The 21,599-nt window shown below is 36.3% G+C and overlaps 1 non-coding gene across 1 annotated transcript; it reads right to left on the reverse strand.

The window, feature by feature from the left end:
- Positions 1–3,489: 3,489 nt before the first annotated feature.
- On the reverse strand, positions 3,490–3,597 carry LOC141548141 (U6 spliceosomal RNA). The gene has a single exon (XR_012483828.1). It is a non-coding gene; the product is annotated as a U6 spliceosomal RNA (small nuclear RNA).
- Positions 3,598–21,599: the final 18,002 nt, after the last annotated feature.

The following is a 21,599-nucleotide window of genomic DNA, read 5'->3' on the forward strand; positions in this document are numbered from 1 at the left end:
CAACACACGGGGAAGAAGTAGACAGGGAAAAGGATATTTCAGAGTTGCAGTCCTAGGAGATCACATCTACTCTTTGAGTCCTACTTGATCATTGTTTGATTTCTGATTGACTCAGAGTGAATGTAAACAGTAGTTGTTTTCATTTTGGCCAGAAAATGTGAGGGTCTTCCCCTCCCAGATAACGCATACACAGTATGTGAACATACATATTTGGCTAAGTAAGGATCTTATTTCTTTTTTTGAAAAATTTATTTTTTTAAATTATAGCTTTTTATTGACAAGATATATGCATGGGTAATTTTACAGCACTGACAATCGCAAAACCTTTTGTTCCAATTTTTCCCCTCCTTCCCCCCACCCTTTCCCCCAGATGGCAGGTTGACCAATATATGTTAAATATGTTAAAGTATAAGTTAAATACAATATGTGTATACATGTCCAAACAGTTATTTTGCTGTACAAAAAGAATCGGATTTTGAAATAGTGTACAATTAGCCTATGAAGGAAATCAAAAATGCAGGCAGACAAAATTAGAGGGATTGAGAATTCTATGTAGTGGTTCATAGTCATCTCCAAGAGTTCTTTCTCTGGGTGTAGCTGGTTCAGTTCATTACTGAACAATTGGAACTGATTTGGTTCATCTCATTGTTAAGATGGCCAGGTCCATCAAAATTGATCATCGTATACTATTGTTGAAGTCTACCTTATTTCTTAATCACTGAATGGGCCTTGCTTCATGAAACAGACCTGTTAAAGCCCTTATCCCTCTGCATCCAGGGCCATCTCCAGTCATCCTGTTCTATATCTTGTCTTGGGCCCAGATGGCTCCCAAGGAGAAGGTGAGACTGCTGACTTTGTACAGTCTTCCTTTGCTTAAATCCAACTCATTAGCATGTCATGACATCACCTACCAGATTTCATGGTCCTCTTTGAGAAAGAATGACAAACAGCAACTCTTTGAACCTCAGGACAAAAATTCAAGGGCCCAGTTGGAGGAACTAAGCAATCGAATTCAGAGAACAGTTAATCAAGTTCCTAAAATAATAAAAGTAAGTGACAGTGTAGTTTGGTGGAAAGGGCGCCAGCCTTAGAGTCTGAGAAATGTGGATTCAAGTTTTGTCTCGGTGTCCTCCTTGAGCAGGTCCTTAAACTCTTAGTGTCCCAGATAACTCGGTAAGATTATGTTTTAGGCAAGTTGCCTGTTTTCATCAGTGGAGAACACCTCTCTGCTGGGAGTTGTCTAAACCAATGAAATCATAGATATAGCTATACATACATATAACATACATAGTATATCTTCAGCATATTCATATGTTTATATGGTATATATATACACTATAGTATATTTTATATATAGTATACAATATTTATATTATATATATGTAATATATACTTTTTATGTATAGTATATAATATATCTTTAGCATATTTATAGCACATTAAACATGATAGGAGACAGAGAGAGCACACTATGCAAAAATAGAAAACAACATGATTCCTTCCCTCTAGAAGACCGAAATATAATGAGAGGTATAATATCAGATAGAATGCAATAGCAGCAAAGGAGAAAGGAAGGAATAAGCATTTATATCTATCACCTACAATGTGCAGGTACAGTACCAAGCACTTTTTTATGGATACTATCTCATTTGATCTTCACTACAACTCTGCTAGATAGATGCTATTATTATGCCTATTTTACAGTTGAGGAAATGGAGACTACAAGAATTTGATAGACTTCATCTCAGAGTCAATACAGCTAGTAAGTGTCTGAAGCCACTAGCTCAATAGATAGTATGAGGAATGTGGAATCAGGAAGCCTGAGTTCCAATCCAGCCTCAGATATTTACTAGCTATGTAAGCTGGAAGAGTCATTTAAATACTGTTTGCTTTAGTCCACTGGAGAAAGAAATGGAAAACCATTTCAGCATCCTTTGCCAAGAAAACCCCAGGGATCTTATTGGCTTGCCCATGGAGTCACAACATGACAACAAATTCCCTGACTCCACATCCAGCATTCTATCCAATGCACCAACAATTGCTCTGAAAAACTAGGCAAAGTGCTATGAGAAATCCAGTCCAGAGAGATCTCTGAAAGCATCAGAGCATGTTTCCTGGAAACAGTGGTATCTGAACTGAGCTCTGAAGTAAGAACTTCCGTAGATGGAGATGAGGCTAAAGGGAAGTATATTCCACACAAAGGAGATGGGACATCTTGAATAAAAGCTGTTACATGTCTCATTTCCCAAACACCAGAGCCAATGCCTGATTCAGTTATCTCCTCTAAGTTACTCTCTTTGATTAAACACAGCAAGAATGCAAACTCCTCTACTGAAATCCACCAATTTTTGGAAAAACTGCTAGGTTGGGTAGCACAGGTCATTTCAGCGAACGGAGGACTTCATTACTTCTTATCATGATATCAAGAGGCCTGGTACTAGTGAGCCCCTTTCCCCCAAGCCAGTGGAATGTTGCAATGAAAACATTGTTATCAAGTTCTCAAGGCCAAAGGACCCAAGCGAATTTTCTCCCAGTGTTTGTTGTCCAGCTTTGATGTATGACTCCTGTCAGCCAGCCCCGCCATATGTCTATGTAATCTCACTGGCCTGTTCTCAACCTGTAGGTTACTTGGTCAGCTGGTGCCTCCTTGCTGAGGAGAAGAATATGGCTAAGTTAATAACGTTAACTTGTCCAATCTTCCCCCTTTTATCTACTTTCACCTATTGTGATAGGTCTGTCCTTTGCTGTCTTCTCTGAGGTATCAAAAGCCCAGTTAGAAGGGAGAAGAAGTAACTAAGTGCTCAATGCCCTCTTCAAGAAATCCAATTATCAATGGTCACTGGAGACGTTTTCCTTTAAGTGTGTTAGGAAGTGACCTAAATATGTGGTTTTCTTTCTCTCATAGCTAGAGTCTTTATTACAACCTACATTTTTTCTTTTTTTGAATGCATGTTTGTTATCAGTTTTTTTATTTTTGTAAAGCTTTTTATTTTTAAAACATATGTATAGATAATTTTCACCCTTGCAAGAACATGTACTCCAAAATTTATTTTCCCTCCCACCCCCCTCTCTCCTCCTCTAGATGGCAAGTAATTCAATATATGTTAAGCATTCTTCTATACATACTTCCACAATTATCATGCTGCACAAAAAAAAAATCAAATTAAAAAGGAAAAAAATGAGAAAGAAAATAAAATGCAAAAAATGAAAATACTTTGTTGTGATCCACACTCAGTCTCCACAGTCCTCTCTCTGGATGCAGATGGCTCTCTCCATCACAAGGAACTTCATTGGAACTAACCTGAATCGCCTCACTTACAACCTACATTTTTTTTCTTTCTTTTTTTATTACAGCTTTTTTTTTTTTTAACAAAACATATGCATACATAATTTTTTAACATTGACCCTTGCAAAACCTTCTGTTCCAACTTTTCCCTCCTTCCACAACTTACATTTTTAAAATTGAGAGTTACTACTGCCTACATTTTCAAAACTCCTCCTCTGTTCCTAGCTGCTACATCATATATTTTGGCAGGGGCCATGCTAATCTTCTCTGTATCGTTCCAATTTTAGTATATGTGCTGCCGAAGCAAGCACTACATCATATATTTTGAATTAGAAGTGACTTTGAATTCTATTTATGTCATTATAAGTGAGGAAACTGAGGGATAGAAAGTTTAAATGATGTCAAGTATTTGTAGTAGGATTTGAACCCCAAATCTTCTTGACTATAGGTCCACTGCCTATTCCAACATAATACATATTGCCTCTTCTTCAAGGAAGTTTAAAAAATGATGTGCCCAGGTACAGTAGAGAAGAGACCCAAGTAAGGAGTTAGAGAATGTCCTCTGTTCTCACTCCAAACCACATTGTTGTTGTCATATCCAACTCTTTATGATCCCATTTGGGGTTTTCTTGGCAAAGACACTGATGTGGTTTGCCATTTCTTTCTCCAAATCATCTTCCAGATGAGGAAACTGAGGCAAACAGTGTGGCCTGGATCACCTAGCTAATAAATGTCTGAGGCTAAATTTGAACATAGGAAAATGTGTCTTTCTGACTTCAGGCCAGGTGCGCTATCAACTGTGCCACCTGCTACATAATAGATATCTAATAAATACTTGCTGATTAATTAAATGACTGAAACTCCAAACGATCCATGATTTCACCAGTGTCAATGGTTCCTCCCCTCATGCATACTATAACCTCTCCAACACCTTGGTAATCAGCTTAATGAAGGTGCTGTGGCCAGAAAATTAATCATAAATTATAATAAAGCTTCCAGTGATGAGTCTCTCTAAATTCATTCTGGCTGGATCTCAGAGGTACCATCTCTAGCTTGATTCACCTTCAAAACTTTTCCTAACAGGATGCAGAATTTCCATTCCATTGATATAATTTATGAATGAATGAAGAGACTTTATTAAAAGCTTAATTGGTATCCAATACAGTGCTAAGTGCTGGAAATACAAATACAAAAGTGACATAACCTTGCCCTCACGGTGCTTACACTCTTATTTGGGTGCTAATACTTAAAAGGAAGTGGTATTCAATGAAGAAAACTGTGATTAGGAGAATCACATATTTAATGTGTCGATCAAGAGGTCAGTCCACTGACATCCTTTCCAGGGTCAATGATAGTGTTGATTTGATTATAGTTTTCTGGGCTAGAGGTGGAAAAGAGAGGAAGGAACATACCTGGGGACAGATCAGAAAATGGTCAATTGGAACAGACATTGCATGCTAATAAGGAACAGGGTTAAGGGTTGTAAAGCACTTTACATATGTTATTTGATGTGATCCTTACAGACCTGGAAAAGATCTTCATTTAAAAAGGCCAAAGTCTCCCACTGCACCTGGGGCCATTTCCAGTCTTCTTGACCTGTGTCTTCCCAGTGAATTCTGATGACTCGAGAAGAGAGTGAGACTGCTGACTTTACACAAATTTGCCTCATTTAAAGCCAATTCACTTGCAAGTCAAACTATCACCCTGGTCCTTCAAGAACAAAGGATAACTATCTTTCTTGTGCAACAAGATAACATTATAAATATGTATACATATATTATATTTAATATATACTTTAACATATTTAACATGTATGGGTCTAGCTGCCATCTAGTGGAGGGGGTGGAGGGAAGGAGGGGAAAAGTTGGAACAGAAGTTTTTGCACGGGTCAGTGTTGAAAAATTACCCATGCATATGCTTTGTATATAAAAACCTATAATAAAAAAATAGATAGATGGGTAGATAAAAGAACAAAGGATGAACAACAATCAACCTAGGAAGTAGATGTTTTTGTTATCCCTGTTTACAGATGGGGAAACTGAGACAGAGCAGTTAAGTAACTTGCCCATCATTACACTGGAGGGGAGGTTGCATGGTCCCAGTGAGTGTTGAACTAAGTGAGTGACTTCATTCCTTTCAGGTTGTCCCTTTTAAAACTCTGGACTACTAACAAAATAGGACTTCAGGAAAGGATAGAATACATAGGAGCTGGAATACATAGCTCCTCAAAAACATAACATAGGATAAACATAACTGCACAGCTTCTAGGGAAGGCCACAAGAAGATGCAGCCTCTGCAGCCCCACCCTCTTACTGCTGTGCTCTTAACAGGGAAGGAGCCTAGGTCCATATTAAACTCCAACCTAGAGACTGCATCTCTAGGGGTTTCTGGAAGCACTGTTTCCATTTCTTCATTTTTAAGCTCATGGATTCTTAGAGCTAGAAGAACCTTTCAAGATTATCTTTAAGGGTTCCTAACTAAATTTTTTGGTGTCATGAATTGCTCTGACAATGTAGAGAAGTCTAAGGACCCCTTTTAGGAATGATGTTTTTAAATTCATGAAATAAAACTGTTGTATCCAACTCTTTGTGACCTCTTTTGGGTAGCAAAGATGTTGGAGTGGTTTACCATTTCCTTCTCCAGCTCATTTGACAGATGAGGACACCGAGGAAGCAGGATTAAGTGATTTCTCCAGAGTCACACAGCTAGTAAGTGTCTGAAGTCAAATTTGAATTTAGGTCATCACTCTCTCCCTTGTGTCACCTAGCTGCCTAGTGCTAGCAAATACTATTTGTGACAAAAACATTGAGGGTTTCTCAATGGAAAGAACTTTATAGGGAACTCCTCTTCTATTTGGATTCTGTACAGGACCTCCTCTATTTAATCATCCATAAAGGGAAAAAATAGATTTACAACAAAGCAAAAAAACTGAAAAGTAGGTATATTAAATGGAAATGGAAATTACAAAGTGATGAAAAAGGCATGAATAAGATCTCAGAATACAAAGATGTCCAATTGAAAGGAAATAAAAGTAAGGGAGAAAATGGAAAAATATAAAATTCATACTTTAAGAAATTGAGTGTGTCATCCAATCCTCTCCGCTAAAGCCCTGTTTCCAATGGATATATCAAATAATATCTAGAAGTGTCCCTCCTACATGCTCTGGCTCCACATGTGTTGCACTGCTCCTTCTCTTCCTCCTTCCTCCCCACAAGTCTCTCTGGCTTTGAATCTTTTATGATAGAGGAGATTCTCTATCCCAGGCTCTTCCACCTTTTGGAGAGAAAAAGCTAGTTTACATTCCTCAAAGCTATGGAATTTGGGAAGGGGATAGAGGCAAGAGAGGGAACTTTTCTTGTTACTATGACTTCACCCTGCTGAGAATCACAGCAAAGAGACTGCAGTGGAGAAATGGCAAGAAGCCTCGAGATTTGTCCAGTGGTCTTTGCATATAGGCAACTAACCAATAGCTTACCAATAAAATGTGGAACTTGGAGTCAGGAAACCCTGTCTCAGACTCTTTAATAGCTGTGTGACCCTGGAGAAGTCACTTAAATGCTCTATAACTTAGTTTCCTCATCTGTAAATGGGGGTTAATAATAATAATACTCACTAGTTGTGAACTGATTCAAGTATTCTGTAGAGCAATTTGCAATTATCCCAAAGGGCTATAAAATTATACATACTCTTGGACTTAGCAATTCCACTACTAGCTCTGTAACCCCAAAGAGATGAAAAACAAAAAGAAAAGGACCTGTAGGTACAAAAATATTTACAGCAGCTCTTTTCTGAAGGTAAAGGATTGAAAATTGAGGGGCTGTCCATTGACAGAGGAATGGCTGAATAAATTGGGGCATGTAATTATGATGGGATGCTATTGTGCTATGAGAAATTATTAGCATGATGTTCATGAGCATGACTTTTATGAGATGAAGCAAAGAGAAATGCACTGTGTACAAAGTAACAGCAATCTTGTAAGATGATCAGCTGTGAATGATATAACTGTTCTCAGCAATACAATAATCCAATACACTTCTGAAGGACTTAAGATGAAAAATGCTTCCACAGTGAGAGAAAGAACTGATGATGTCTGAATATACTTTGAAGCATACTTTGTTTTTTACTTCATTTTTCTGGAATGGTTTTTTTGGGAGGGTCTATGTTTTCTTTCACAACATGAATATCATGTAAATGTTTTGCATATATTGAATTGCTTGCATTCTCATGGGGGAGGGGAGTGGAAGAGAAGAAGGGAAAGAAACTGAACCAAACTTTTTTTTTTAATTAAAGCTTTTTATTTTTCAAAACATATGCATGGATAATTCTTTTATATTAACCCTTTCAAAACCTTATTTTCCAATCCCCCCTTCCTCCACCCCTCCATTAGATGGCAAGTAGTTCAATATATGTTAAATATGGTAGAAATATATATTAAATCTTATACATGCATACATCTTTATATAATTATCTTGTTGCACATTAAAAATCAAATCAAATTGGAAAAAAATGAGAAAAAATAAAACACAAGCAAACAACAATAAAAAGAGTGAAAATGCTATGTTGTGAACCACACTCAGTTCTCATGTCCTCTCTGATGGCTTTCTTCATCACAAGATCATTGGAACTGGTCTGAATATCTCATTGTTGAAAAGAGCCACATCCATCAGAATTGATCATCATATAATTTTCTTGTTGCCATGTACAATGATCTCCTGTGAACCAAACTCTAAAAAAAAATTATAGTATTTTATTTTTCCAAATAGTTGCAAAGAGTTTTCAACATTCATCTTTTTTTAAATTTTTTTTAATTTTTTAAAAGCTTTTTATTTATAAAACATATGCATGGATAATTTTTCAACATTGACCCTTGCAAAACCTTGTATTCCAAATTTTCCCCACCTTCCCCTAACCCCTCTCCTAGATGGCAAGCAATTCATTCAATATGTTAAACATCAACATTCATCTTTGCAAAATCTTCTGTGGAACTCAACTTTTAAAAAATGAATGCTAAAAAATGTTTTTACATGTCACTGGGGGAAAAAATGCTATATAAAAATTTTAAAAGAATTTTTTAAAATAATAACAGCCATTTCATAGGGTTGGGAGAATCAACTAAGTTAACATATGTAAAATACTTTGCAAACCTTAAAACACAATATAAAAGCTATTATTATTACTCCCAAAATCATAAGAGGCACAAGTACAGTAATTTCTTTTAATATTAACTCAAGGGCCAGCTATGTGGCACAGTGGAAAGAGCACTAGCCCTGAAATCAGGAGGACCTGAGTTCAAATTTGACCTCAGACACTTAACACTTCCTAGCTGTGTGACCCTGGGCAAGTCACTTAACCCTAATTGACTCAGCAAAACAAAACAAAACAAACAAACAAAAACCTTAACTCAAATGCTATGTTCTAGCTTCTCCTGTTCTTTCTAATGCTTTTCTATTTCCACCCAAATTCTATATTTATCATGTCTATTTAAATTCTTCTCCTCCATTAGAATAAAAGCTCCATGAAGGCAGGAACTGTTTTTACTTTTTTCCTTGTATCCCCACTGCTATAGTGCCTGGCATAAAGTGGGTATTTATAAATGCTTGAAAAAGCACTTGTTTCAGAATCATTTTGCCTCTGTGATTTACCACCTGAATGAACTATACTTTCCCAGTAAAAATGAATTTGGACTACTTGGTCTCTTGGTCCCTTCTAGTCTTTCAATTATGATCCAATAATCATGAGTAGATTTGGGTCGAACAGACAGCATGGTCACAACAGGGGAATCTGAGTTCCCTTGCCCACCTCAGAAAGCAAAATAGTGTTGGTACCCAGCAGCACTGAGGAAGTCAGACAGGCAATAAGCATTCACTCAGTGCCTACTATATACCAAATGATGACCACACAAAGAAAGGCAAAAGACAGTTCCTGATCTCAAAGAACTCACTGTTTAATGGAGGAGACACCCTGCAGGCAACTATGAACAAGCAAGATATATGAAGGATAAGTTCAAGATAATTATAAGGGTAGGACATGATCACTGAAGCCTATTAGGAAAGGTTTCTTGTACAAGAGAGGATGTTAGCTAAGCCTTGAAGGAAGCCTGGAAGCAGAGATGAGGAAGGAGGGAACACAAAGTCTGGGGAACAGTCAGTGGCAAGAAATTGGAAATTAAATAGATGCCCATCAGTAGGAGAATGGCTGAATAAGAGATGGCATATGAATGTTATGGAATATTATTGTTCTGTAAGCAATAGTGAACAGACTGATTTCAGAAAAGCTTGAAAAGATTTACATGAACTGATGCTGAATGAAATGAGCAGAACCAGAACATTGTATATAATAACAGCAAGATTGTGTGATCATAACAATGATAGATTTAGCTCTTCTCAGCAGTGTCCAAGAACAAATCCAAGACAATTCCAATGGATTTGAAATAGAAAATGCCATCTGCACTCAGAGAGAGAACTGTGGAAACTGAATGTGGATGGAAGCAGAGTATTCTCATCTTTTCATTTGTTTGTTTCTTTCTCATGGTTTTCCCCTTTTATTCTGATTTTTCTTTCCCAACATGATTATTATGGAAAAACTATAAAAAATAATTGTCCATGTATAATCTATCTCAGATTGCTTGCTGTCTTGGGGAGGAGGAGATAAGGAAGAGAGGGATAAAACATTTGGAACTCAAAAATCTTACAAAAGTGAATGGTGAAAACATTAAAAAAAAATAAGATACTATTAAATTTTTAAAAAGAAAAGAAAATATCCAGAATTGGGGGTGGAGTATGGGAGGGGATGTGCTACTGAGGATGACAGTCTCAGGAGAAATAAAGGGGATATATATGAAAGATTTATGAAGAAAAACATCAACAGGACATTGCCCCAAATTGGATAGGGTGGGGAGGAAAAGGAGAAAGGATTGAGTGTGACACTTGGGAAAATGAGCCTGGGTGCCTGGCAGGAGGAGCTGCTAGGATTTTATATAGATTCCTTCCTCCCCAAGTTCTGCCAACTGTATACCCTTGGTTGCAGCTTTCCTTCTTCTTTAAACCCATTGAAAGCTAGTCTGAGCTCTAGTAACAGAAACAAACAGTAGTAGAGAATGCATCTTCTTATCCATTCCAAGTTTCACTTAAAAATTAATATTTTTTACTGGTTCTAGTTAAGTATTTAGGGCAGCTAGGAGGTGCAAGGGATAAAGCTCTAGGTCTGGAGTTAAGAAGACCTGAGTTCAAAATTTACCTCAAATACTTACTAGCTGTGTGACCCTGGGCAAGTCATTTCATAGTTTGCCTCAATTTATTCATCTGTGAAATGAGCTGGAGACAAAAAATGGTAAACCACTCCAGTATCTCTGCTAAAAAAAATTCCAAAAATATTCACAAAGTGTCAGACATAATTGAAACAAATGAAAAACAACAAAATAATTCTTTATGTGCCTTAGTCCTTGGGGATAAACTCAGCTATTGAGATGACAAAATGAATAAAAACAAAATATTAACGTAATATCTTAGAGGCTCTCCTCAGTTCTCAGAGCAGGTCCCCAGATAATGCTGCCATGAGTTCAAGGTACTTTTTGGGTCTTCCTTCACTGATGTTTACCTCATTTGAGCTCATATGAGCTCCCAGAACCTTTAATGGTTAGCCAGAAGACACAATAACTTCAAGCAAAAGCATTGAGTATGATGGCTTAGTAAGAAAAAAAGCTGAACAAACAAAATGTCCAAATCTTTTATAAACCTAGGGCATATCATCCCACAAATGTGTGCATCATTGGGAGAAGAGGGATAGCACGTGGGGAACATGCATGAAGGAGCATATTCATAAAGACAACTCACACTTCTGATGTTAAAGAATTGCTGCTACTTTCTCATATCATTGCACGGTTCCCATCAGACCAGTTCCCCACTGATCACTCCTGAACAGTCCCATGGGTCACTTCTCCTGGACAAATAGTCTTTCTGTTGAATGATGCTCAGCCAAACATGTGGTTGTGAAGTCCCTCTCTGATGCCAGCTTCTGCTTCAGCTGAAGTGCTTAATTATTTATTTATTATAAGAAGAATCTTCTTTATGATGCTTTAAATTATAAGAAAAACAGAACAGAAAAAAGTAGCTCTTTTAGATAAGCAGTCACCCTTAACCACAGAACCAGAAAAGGAAGGAAAACAAAGGAGAGTGACACTTTTCTTTTTTTTTTTTTTTAATAAATTTTAATTTTAATTTTTTTTTTGCTTTTCACATCAGCATAGTTTTTCCAAGACCTCGCCCTTTCACAGAGAATTATTTGATATAATAAGTATTTTAAGGCAAAAAAGGAAAATCTAGCATAACTGATCAATTCATCAAAAAAGTCTTTAATATCTGTGCAGTGTTCCACGCTTGTAAAACCTCCTCTCCCTATAAAAGAGAGGGTTGGAAGTATTTTGTCTCATTTCTCCTTTCAAAATATGCTAGTGGGTTTTTTAAAAAAATAATTTTGCAATTTTTCTTTTTAATTTTTTTGGTGGGTAGTTCTTTCTCTTTACATTGTTGCAATCTTTGTATATATTATATTCTTGGCTCTGCTTACTTCATTCCATGTCACTTTAGGTAGATCTTTCCATACTTTTCTGTATTTATTATAATCATCATTTCTTCTAGCACAATAATGTACCATTATATTTATGTGCTACAATTTCTTTAGCCATTTCCCAATCAATTGTTATCTATTTTCTTTCCAATTACTTGCTATCACAAAAAGTGCTGCTATAAACATTTTATTTTATTTGAGGACTTTCTTTTTACCAATAGCTTCCTTGGGTAGGTGCAAGGAAAGCTAAGACAAATAATGAACTCTCTTGATCACAGGTTATGGACATTTTAGTCATTTTATTTTATGTAATTGCAAACTGCTTTCCAAAATAGACCAATTTACAACCCTACCAACAATGTGCCATTGTCTCTATCTTCCCACAATCCATCTGACTTTGACTGTTGCCATTCTTTGTCATTTTTGCCAATTTGAAGGATGTGTGATAAAACCTCAAGATTTTTTTTTTTAATTTTCATGTCTCATATGCTATTTGAAGCATTCTTTCATATGGTTTTTTGATAGTTTGCAATTCTTCTTTTGAAAACGGTTTCTTCACTGAGTGGATGCCCATCAGTTGGAGAATGGTTGAATAAGTTATGGTATATGAATATTATGGAATATTACTGTTCTATAAGAAATGACCAGCAGGATGATTTCAGAAAGGCCTGGAGAGACTTACATGATCTAATGCTGAGTGAAGTGAGTAGAACCAAGAAAACATTGTACATGGCAACAAGAAAATTATACGATGATCAATTCTGATGAACATGATTCTTTCCAACAATGAGATGATTGATTCCAGTTCCAACGATCTTGTGATGAAGAGAGCCATCTGCACCCAGAGAGAGGACTGTGGGGACTGAGTGTGGGTCACAACATAACATTCTCACTCTTTTTGTTGTTATTCACTTGCATTTTGTTAATATGACAAAAATGGAAATATGTTTAAAATGATTGTATCATTAAAATGATATGTCAGATTACTAGCTGTCCTGGGAAGGAGGGAAGTAAAGGAGAGAGGGGGAAATTTTGGAACTCAAAATCTTACAAAAATGAATGTTGAAAACTATCTTTACATGTAATTGAAAAAAAAAAGAATACATCTCTTAGGAAGGTGGAGTATAAAGAGACAATACAGTGAGTTCCCCTTCACAAACACCTTCAAAGATATATTTTTTTAAATGCATAAAAATGATCCTGATGAAGAATTTCAGAAAAAGTCATAGTGACTCCTGTATGTAGCCCAGCTCCACAAAGGGAGACAAACCTAGTGTAGACACTGGAGAGAGGTTGGGAGGAGCAGGAGCATCCTGGTCAGGGCAGTTCAATACCATGTGCAAGAAGTGTGGGGCCCACCAGATTTATAATGGAACACTGTGAGAGGCACAGGGGTGAACGAATCGACAGCTTTGCTTTGTCACCCACTGGCCTGCTCTAGGTCACAGATGGAAGACAGATGGAAGAGGCTAGCAGCAGCCTCTGTGTTGCTCAGATCTCAAGCATGGAGCAGGGGTTTCATCTCCAGCATCTAGCCTAGCCTGCAGAGTAATATAACAAGTGTGGGAATCCCAAACCAAAGGGAGACTATGCTTTTGTCACTCTGAACCAATAAGCTTTCTAGTTGGTTGATAGGGGGTGAGTCCAGCAACATTCTATTCTTGCTCAGTCCCAAACCCAGGTCAGGAATTTGCAGACAACTCAGACCAAGAGATAGCAAACAGATTTTTCCTGGATTAGACCACTTTCGTGTGGGAATTGAGCAAAACACACTCACTCCATCTTGCGATTCAATTCAGGATCTAGCTCAGTTCCTTTCCAATTCAATTATGAGTTAGTACAATTTGTCCTGTGAGAAAACTTTATTAAATTATGGAAATTGTGAGAAAACTTGATTGCATTGTTTGACCCTAGACCCATATGACTGGGAAGATGGACCACCTCTAGAGACATTTAAATAAGGATGTAGGTTATGATGACCAGAAACCCAGCCACATCCAAAGAGTGATGCAAGAAATGTTCTCACCATTATACATCCTAAGCAACTTGTATGTCTTATCTGAAAAATGGCCTCATACTGATCAATCAGTTTCTCTTTCCTTGTTCTTTTGATTGAATATAGACACTTGGAAGTGAATAGACAATTATTTTTCAGATTTCAGGGAATCGTACCTGTTCACTACTTAGAGAAGTGATGGGATAGGATGGAAAGAGTATTGGATTAGTTGTCAAAGAAACTGAGTTCAAATCCCAGTCTTGCCACTTATTATTGTACTTCTGTGACTTTGAACAAGTCACATCATCACTATGAGCTTCAGTTTCCTTATTTGTAAAAAAATAAAGGAGTTGGACAAGATGTTTGTTTAAATCCCTCCTCACTTTAGAACCATTATAATGATGGATTTCTTAAAAATAGCAGTGATCTCTCCACAGTGACTCTGATTCTTTCGTGTTTTTTGTTCTTTACAAAAGAACTATGGAGAAGATACCCATCTTTTCTACCCACAATTTGGAAAATGTAGCCAAAATCTGATATAGGTCCAGCAGGATGGAGATTGATAGTCATGATATATTTTTGAATAAGGGCTTTGTTCTCAGTATAAATGGGGTAAAATCAACCCTATTTGGGGGAAGATCAGTTAGATTACCTGATCGAGTCATTTAATCCCTTTCAGCCTCAATTTCTTCATCCATAAAATGGGAATGATAATAGTTCACACTTCAGAGCATTGCTGAAATTGTGTGTGTGTGTGTGTGTGTGTGTGTGTGTGTGTGTGTGTGTGTGTGTGGTTTAGGGAGCAACTATATGGTTCAGTGGATAGAAGCCTGCTTCGTGTCAGGAACACTTATATTTCTAAGTTCAAAACCAGTCTCAGACACTTACTAACTCTTTAACACTGGGCAAGTCATTTAACCCTGTTTACCTCAGTTTCCCCATCTGTAAAATGATCTGGAGAAGGAAATGACAAAACTCTCAGTTTAATATCCAAATAGATAGCCAAGAAAACCCAAAGGGCAGTATGGTTTATGGAGTCACAAAGACTTAGACATGAATGAACACACACATATAAATATGCATACACACACACACATATATGCATATACTGTCATTCAGTTGTGTTTTCTTGGCAAAGATACTAAAGTGGTTTGCCATTTCCTTCTCCAACTAATTTTACAGATGAGGAAACTGAGGTAAACCAGATTAAGTGACTTGCCCTGAGTCACACAGCTGGTAAATATCTGAGTATGGATTTGAATTCAGGTCTTCCTGACTTCAGGTCCAGCACTGTACCCACTGAGTCAGCTAGCTGCTTCCTATATCTATATGTCGTGCTTTGCAAATCTTATATAAAAGTCATGGCAGATTTATATCTGTAAACAGGGATATATGGGAGGCAGTTCTCATCATTATTAAAATTTTAGTTAAGCATTTACATCTCAGAAGCCAAAGCTTTATTGATTGTTTTATTGCTTGTCTAGACTTAAGAATAAGATGGAGAAAATATTAATAATGCAGATTAAACTTAAAAGTGTGTCTTACATTTCCCCTCATGGTGAGCAAGTTGTTAAACATTTATTAGCACATCCCTATCTGGAAGTGACCAGTTATTTTTGTTTTATTTTTTCAGGGAAAACAGTTAAGTGACTTGTCCAGGATCACAAAGCTAGTATCTGAGGTCAAATTTGAACTCAGGTCCTCCTAACTCCAGGAAGAACTTTCTATCCACTGCACCACCTAGCTGCTTCTCTAGTTCATTTTAAAGACAAAGAACAGAGACCCTGAGGAGCTAACTGATTTGCCCAATGTTACATTTTCACATAGATACCCATAACCAGAAACTGAATTTTATTTATGGTAATGACACTTGGCTTTCATAATCTATGGAATCATGATTCACAATTTTGTTAACAGTCCTTGTATGAAAGAATTTAAGATAATACAAACATTATCACTGTTTCATAAGTGAAATAACTGAGGCCTAGACAGGTAAAATGATTATACGCAGATACCTGATAAATGGCAAGGGTGACTTCTGATGTCAAGTTCAGAGTGTGTTTCACCACACTATAATATTCTCCCAGCCACAGAGTGATTTTCAAGCAGATCACAAACTATTTGGCTGAATTATTTCCTTCTACAACCTTTCAATGATTTTTTTTTGGCATGCAGAAATTATGAAATAGAAATAAGAAGTTTTAATCAATAATAGTGGTTCTCTGCAGTCCTACAGATTGTGCTGTAATATCATCAATTATGTATGTCTCCCAGGGGATGGCATGTTTCAGGGGAGTGGAAATTGAATATCAAGGCTTTCCTACTCATTCTCAGTCCAATCCTTTCCCAGCACTTTCCACTCTTTTCCTTCTCCACTATGCCTTAGCAACTCAGACCATCGGAGTGAAATGAGTCCTCCAGTTCCCAGGAAATAATATTCCTATTTTAATAGCTAGGTTGACCTAAAATAACTACCCACTTCCTTAAGGTCTGCAACTTCACTAGAGGAAGGACTTGCAAATTAAACTTTTCTTGCTTTTTAAAAATTGCTTGCCATTTGAGTTGCCGGACATATTCATGATCCAGATCCCAAGTTACCTGCAAAGGAGAAACTAGACAATTACCACATTGGTCCCAATATAGGTTGCTCTTGATTGTTGGCTATACCCTTACAGTGAGAAAAAAAAAGAAGACTAGCCAGGTGTGTCTGTGTGTGTAGGTGTGTGTATATGTAATATAAGTCCAATCATAGGCCATTTTCTGTGCATAAAGTAATCCAGATTTGGTGGGATGGGAGAGGGGAGAAGAGATGGCTATGTTTGGGACAATATGTGAAAAGAAATTTCCCCATCCCAAATGAAGCTGGGAATTGTTATAAGAATTGTGCTCCATTATTCTGGTACCATTCATTTAGGTACCCTCCTAGATCTGTGTTCAAATGACACCTAAAAATGATCATTTAACCAATGACCAAATGAGATGTAACTGTAAAAGAGTGCTTAGCACAGTGTCTAGTGGCTCTGGAAATGCATATTCCATTCTCTTTCCCTTAGATACTTTGGACTTCACTTTTAACATCCCTAAAATAATGGAGTTCTATTCACTAGATGAGGGGCAGGTAGTCAGTACAGTGGCTTAGAGCCCCAGGCTTAGAGTCAAGAAGAAGTTCAAATGTGCCTTCATATGTTTCCTAGCTGCCACGACCCTGTTTGTCTCAGTTTCTTCATTTATAAAATAAGCTGGAGAAGGAAATGGCAAACCACTCCAGCATTTTTGCCAAGTTGGACCCCATTGAATTAATCATAAATGAACTAGATGATTTCTGAGGAGGTCCATTTCAGTCAAGGATGTGTTGGATGAATGTTCAAAAATCTGCTTTCTTATGAGACAAACACATGGAACACATTTTTGGTCTTGTTTTGTTTTGTTCTTATTCAATATTCAAAAAATTCAAAATAATTTCAATTTTATCTTTTCCAATTACATGAAAAGATAGTTTGTCTGGTAAGATTTTGAGTTCCAATTTTTTTCTTCCTCCATCTCTTACTTCCCCCTCCCCCAGACAGCAAGTGATGCGATATAAATTATACAACACACTTTTAAATTTAAACCGCATTTTGGACATTTCCTCCACCACTTAAGTTTAGACAATCAACAAAACAATAAAATGTGTAACGTTTGCCGATTTCTGGAGTATAAATGCTCAACTGGAATTTAACAACCAGCTCTTGAGAACTAGCTCAAGTTGATTCCAGAACTTCCCTGCTTGCAACTCTAAATCTGAGATCCTCCTACCTGCAGGGTTGTCTTGCTGACAATTTAGCTTTAATTGAATCTACTTGCACTCCTAACGTTGTCCTGTAGGTGGCGGACAAAGTGTAGCTAACTATTAACAACAAAGTAGCCTGAAAGTGAAAAGAACCTTTCCCAAAGGCAGATCAAGACATCAAAATTATTCAAAGAAAAAGGAGGGGAGAGGTACCAAATAAGGTAGCCAGACAAAATTTAAATGAGGAAGGGATAGCACGGAGGCAACAAGAGAGGGAAAAAAAGAGAATGAACAGTGAAATTCAATTCTTCCCAAATTACCAGTGAAACAACAGCTAAAGGGAATACCAAATCCTAATTTTTGTCTCATCACATTAAAAAAAAAAAAACTGTGTCTCATTTCTAAGACTTATATTTTAAAGTACAGTTTAATTAACTTTTCAATATTCGGGTTAGTCAGATTTTTATTAATTTGATGAATATAAATAATAGTCTTTATGATTAACAATAAATAATTGCCTCAAAAAAATTCCTGATGAAATATATGTCCCAACTATGATTGAACTCTTGGAACTTCAGAGCTGAAAGTTGCAACCTCTTCATTTCATAGAAGAGGAAAATGAAACTCGGAGACCAAGTGACTTCAATAATACATTAAGCATATATTGGTGCTAGACACAGAAATGGTTCTTGCCTTTAAGGAACTCCATAGAATCACAGCCTGGGATTTGGGGCGTGAATTCAAAGGTATTCCCAAAGCAAAGATGGAAAGCAAGCATAGGCTTCCCGAGTTTTCACTCCTGTTATAAAGGAGAGATTATTGTAGTTTTGAGCAGTGATGTCAGTCTCAAGTAAAAATAGGGGAGTATTCACACATAAGGATCCCTGAGAGTTTGAAGAAGAGATATAATATTATCTATATTTTATTGTATCTTTATTTGTTTTTTTATGTATTTATTGGTTAAATGTTTCCCAATTTTCAGCTAGTTCAGACCACACTCAGGAGTGCTATGGGCTTCATGCAATGCAAACCCCAAGTTTGACATGTCTTAAAGATTTAAGTAAAGGCTTACCACTTACTATTCATGTGACTTTGAGCAAACTACATGGTCTCTCTAAGCCTCAGCTTTTTCAGCTGTAAAATGGGGCTAGCCGTATTTGCATTATTTCATTTCACAGGATTATTATGGGGCATCAAGTGATGTTTTTCTGTATGACACTTTGAGTAGTGTAAAAACATTATACAAATGTGTGCTTTTTCTGTTTTTATAACAAAAAAAAAAAAAAAAAGGAGGGGAAGAAGAAAGGATTTTCACAAGCACCCAACCTAAGGGATACAAGAAGCTAAAAACTGTTTTGATTTTTCTTTCCCTACATGAAAAATATGGAAATATGTTTAAAATAATTGTACATGTATAATCTGTATCAGATTGCTTGCTGTCTTGGAAAGGGGGGAGGAAAGGAAAGGAAAGAGGGAGAAAACATTGGAACTCAAAATCTTACAAAAATAAATGTTAAAAACTATCTTTGCATGTAATTGGAAAAATAAAATATTATTGAGGGGGGTAAAGGAAGCTAAAAGCTTTGGATAAAGGGATAAGATCAGAAAAAAGAGGTGTCAGACAAGGAATAGGGATGGGTCTGGAAAAAATAAGGCCTAATTTCCAATATGACTGTCTTTGAAAATAGTCTTGAAGGCTATATTTTATTCTACAAAGTCAATTTTTTTATTAAAAAAAAAAAAAAAAAGAAAAATGGACAAACTATAATTCTCTATACTTTGGAGTCGATTGTGAACTGCTGAGATATAATCTGCTAGAAAAAAAATGTGCAAAAATTTGCAAAATCTGGTATTATCATCAATGCTTTTAGTGCATAAATAGACCATTCTCCAATCCAATGCAAAAAAAAATGCTTTTTAAGCACTTTTGACATGCCAGACATTATGCTAAATGCTGGAGAGATAATTAATAAATAAAAAAAAAAGAAAGTCTCTGCTCAACAAGCTTACAATCTAATGGAGGAAGACATAAAAGGAGACAAGGAAGTATATGTGGAGTAGACAACATGGAATATGCTGTATGTGGGAATTCTGTTCTGTGGAATTTAAATCAGAAAGGATAGGAGGGGCGGCTAGGTGGCGCAGTGGATAGAGCACCAGCCCTGAATTCAGGAGGACCTAAGTTCAAGTCTGGCCTCAGACACTTAACATTTTCTGGATGTGTGACCCTGGGCAAGCCACTTGATCCCAAATGCCTCAGGAAAAAAAAAAAAAAAAAAAAAAGGAAGGATGGGAGATGAAAAGTAGAGAGAGCTGAATTCAATTTTTACCCTTTATAAAGGAAGGCAAGGGCAGCTAGGTGGCACAATGGATAGACTACCAGTTCTAGGGTCAGGAGGACCTGAGTTCAGACATGGACTTAGACAGGACACTTACTAGCAATGTGACTCTGAGAAATCCCTTAACCCTAATTGCCTTAGCAAAAGGAAAGCATTGGGAGGAGTCTGGAAAACTGTCTTCCAATCCTCCAAACAGAGAGGAGAGAAGGTTGAGGTAGGTAAAGTCAATCTAGTCTTGAATTAGCAACATGGTGGTAAGTTAAGAAGTGATGATCTTAACTGTATAAATATGTCATATATTGTATTTAACATATACTTTAACATTTAACATGAATGGGACTACCTGCCATCTAGGGGAGGGGATGGAGGGAAAGAAGGGGAAAGTTGAAACAGAAGTTTTTGCAAGGGAATGTTGAAAAATTACCCACACATATATCTTGTAAATAAAAAGCTATAATAAAAACAAAAAAGAAGAAATGATGATCTTATTCTAGAAACATCATGTTCTGTTAGAGCTGAAATTGGGCACAGCAGCAGATGCAAAATGGAATAACATTTTTATCAAAAGTAGATAAGTGGATAGGTATTTTCTTTTGGATCTATAATTATTTCTTTTTTTTTTCCTCAATGGCGTTTTATTTTTTCAATTACATATAAAGATAGTTTCTAACTTTCATTTTTGTAAGATTTTGTGTTACAATTTTTTTCTCTCTTACCTTTCTCTCCCCAAGACAGTAAACAATCTGATATAGGTTACACATGTACAATCATTCCAAATATATTTCCATAGTTTTTATTTTGTGAAAGAAAAATCAGAACAAAGATAAGAAAAGATAAAGCAAGCAAACAGAAAGGTTCCATCTGCATTCAGACATGGATAGGCATTTTCTAACATTTTCTCAATCATCATTGTTTTGTGTATTCTTTTAAAGTACCAATCATAATATTATTTGTTCTTTTAGAATTTCCCTTTCTTTGAAATGTCTTTAAAATTAATGCATTCCTTTAAAGTTAAATGTTTGGTCAGCTCCTACAACTACTCTTTCTGACTTTTTAAGTACTCTTTTTATTTCCTCATGTACTAGGTTGGGTTTTGAGGTGGTAGAAGTCAAACTCAAGCACCAAGTCTAAGATTATGTTTGAAAGGCCAACAGATCTGTTCCAATTCATGGTGTTATGTATAGACTTGGTATCAGAAAGAGTTTGGATCCTTGTTTAGATACTTTACAGCTGTGTGAACTTTGACAGATACTCAGTGTTATTATGTGTAACATGTAAATAATTTCCCTCACAGGGTTTTATGAAGATCAAATGAGACAATATACATAAAATGCTTTGCAAACCTCAAAGAACTATATCAATACAAGTTATTATTAATTTATTGTACAAATGCTTTAGTTTTTCATCTGCATTGGTGGAGGAATGGCTGCACTTGAAAGATGTATCCATTAAATTATTGACATAGGACCTATGACTATTTCTTTGTAAGAAAGTTTTGATAACTTTTGTTTTTATATTACAATTATTTCCCAATTATACCATGTTTAAGTTCTCTCCTGTTTAAAAAAAAATGAAGAAAGGGAGGAAAGAAAGAAAGAAAGAAAGAAAGAAAGAAAGAAAGAAAGAAAGAAAGAAAGAAAGAAA

Source organism: Sminthopsis crassicaudata, chromosome 6 (assembly GCF_048593235.1).
Source record: "Sminthopsis crassicaudata isolate SCR6 chromosome 6, ASM4859323v1, whole genome shotgun sequence".
Classification (NCBI taxonomy): domain Eukaryota; kingdom Metazoa; phylum Chordata; class Mammalia; order Dasyuromorphia; family Dasyuridae; genus Sminthopsis; species Sminthopsis crassicaudata.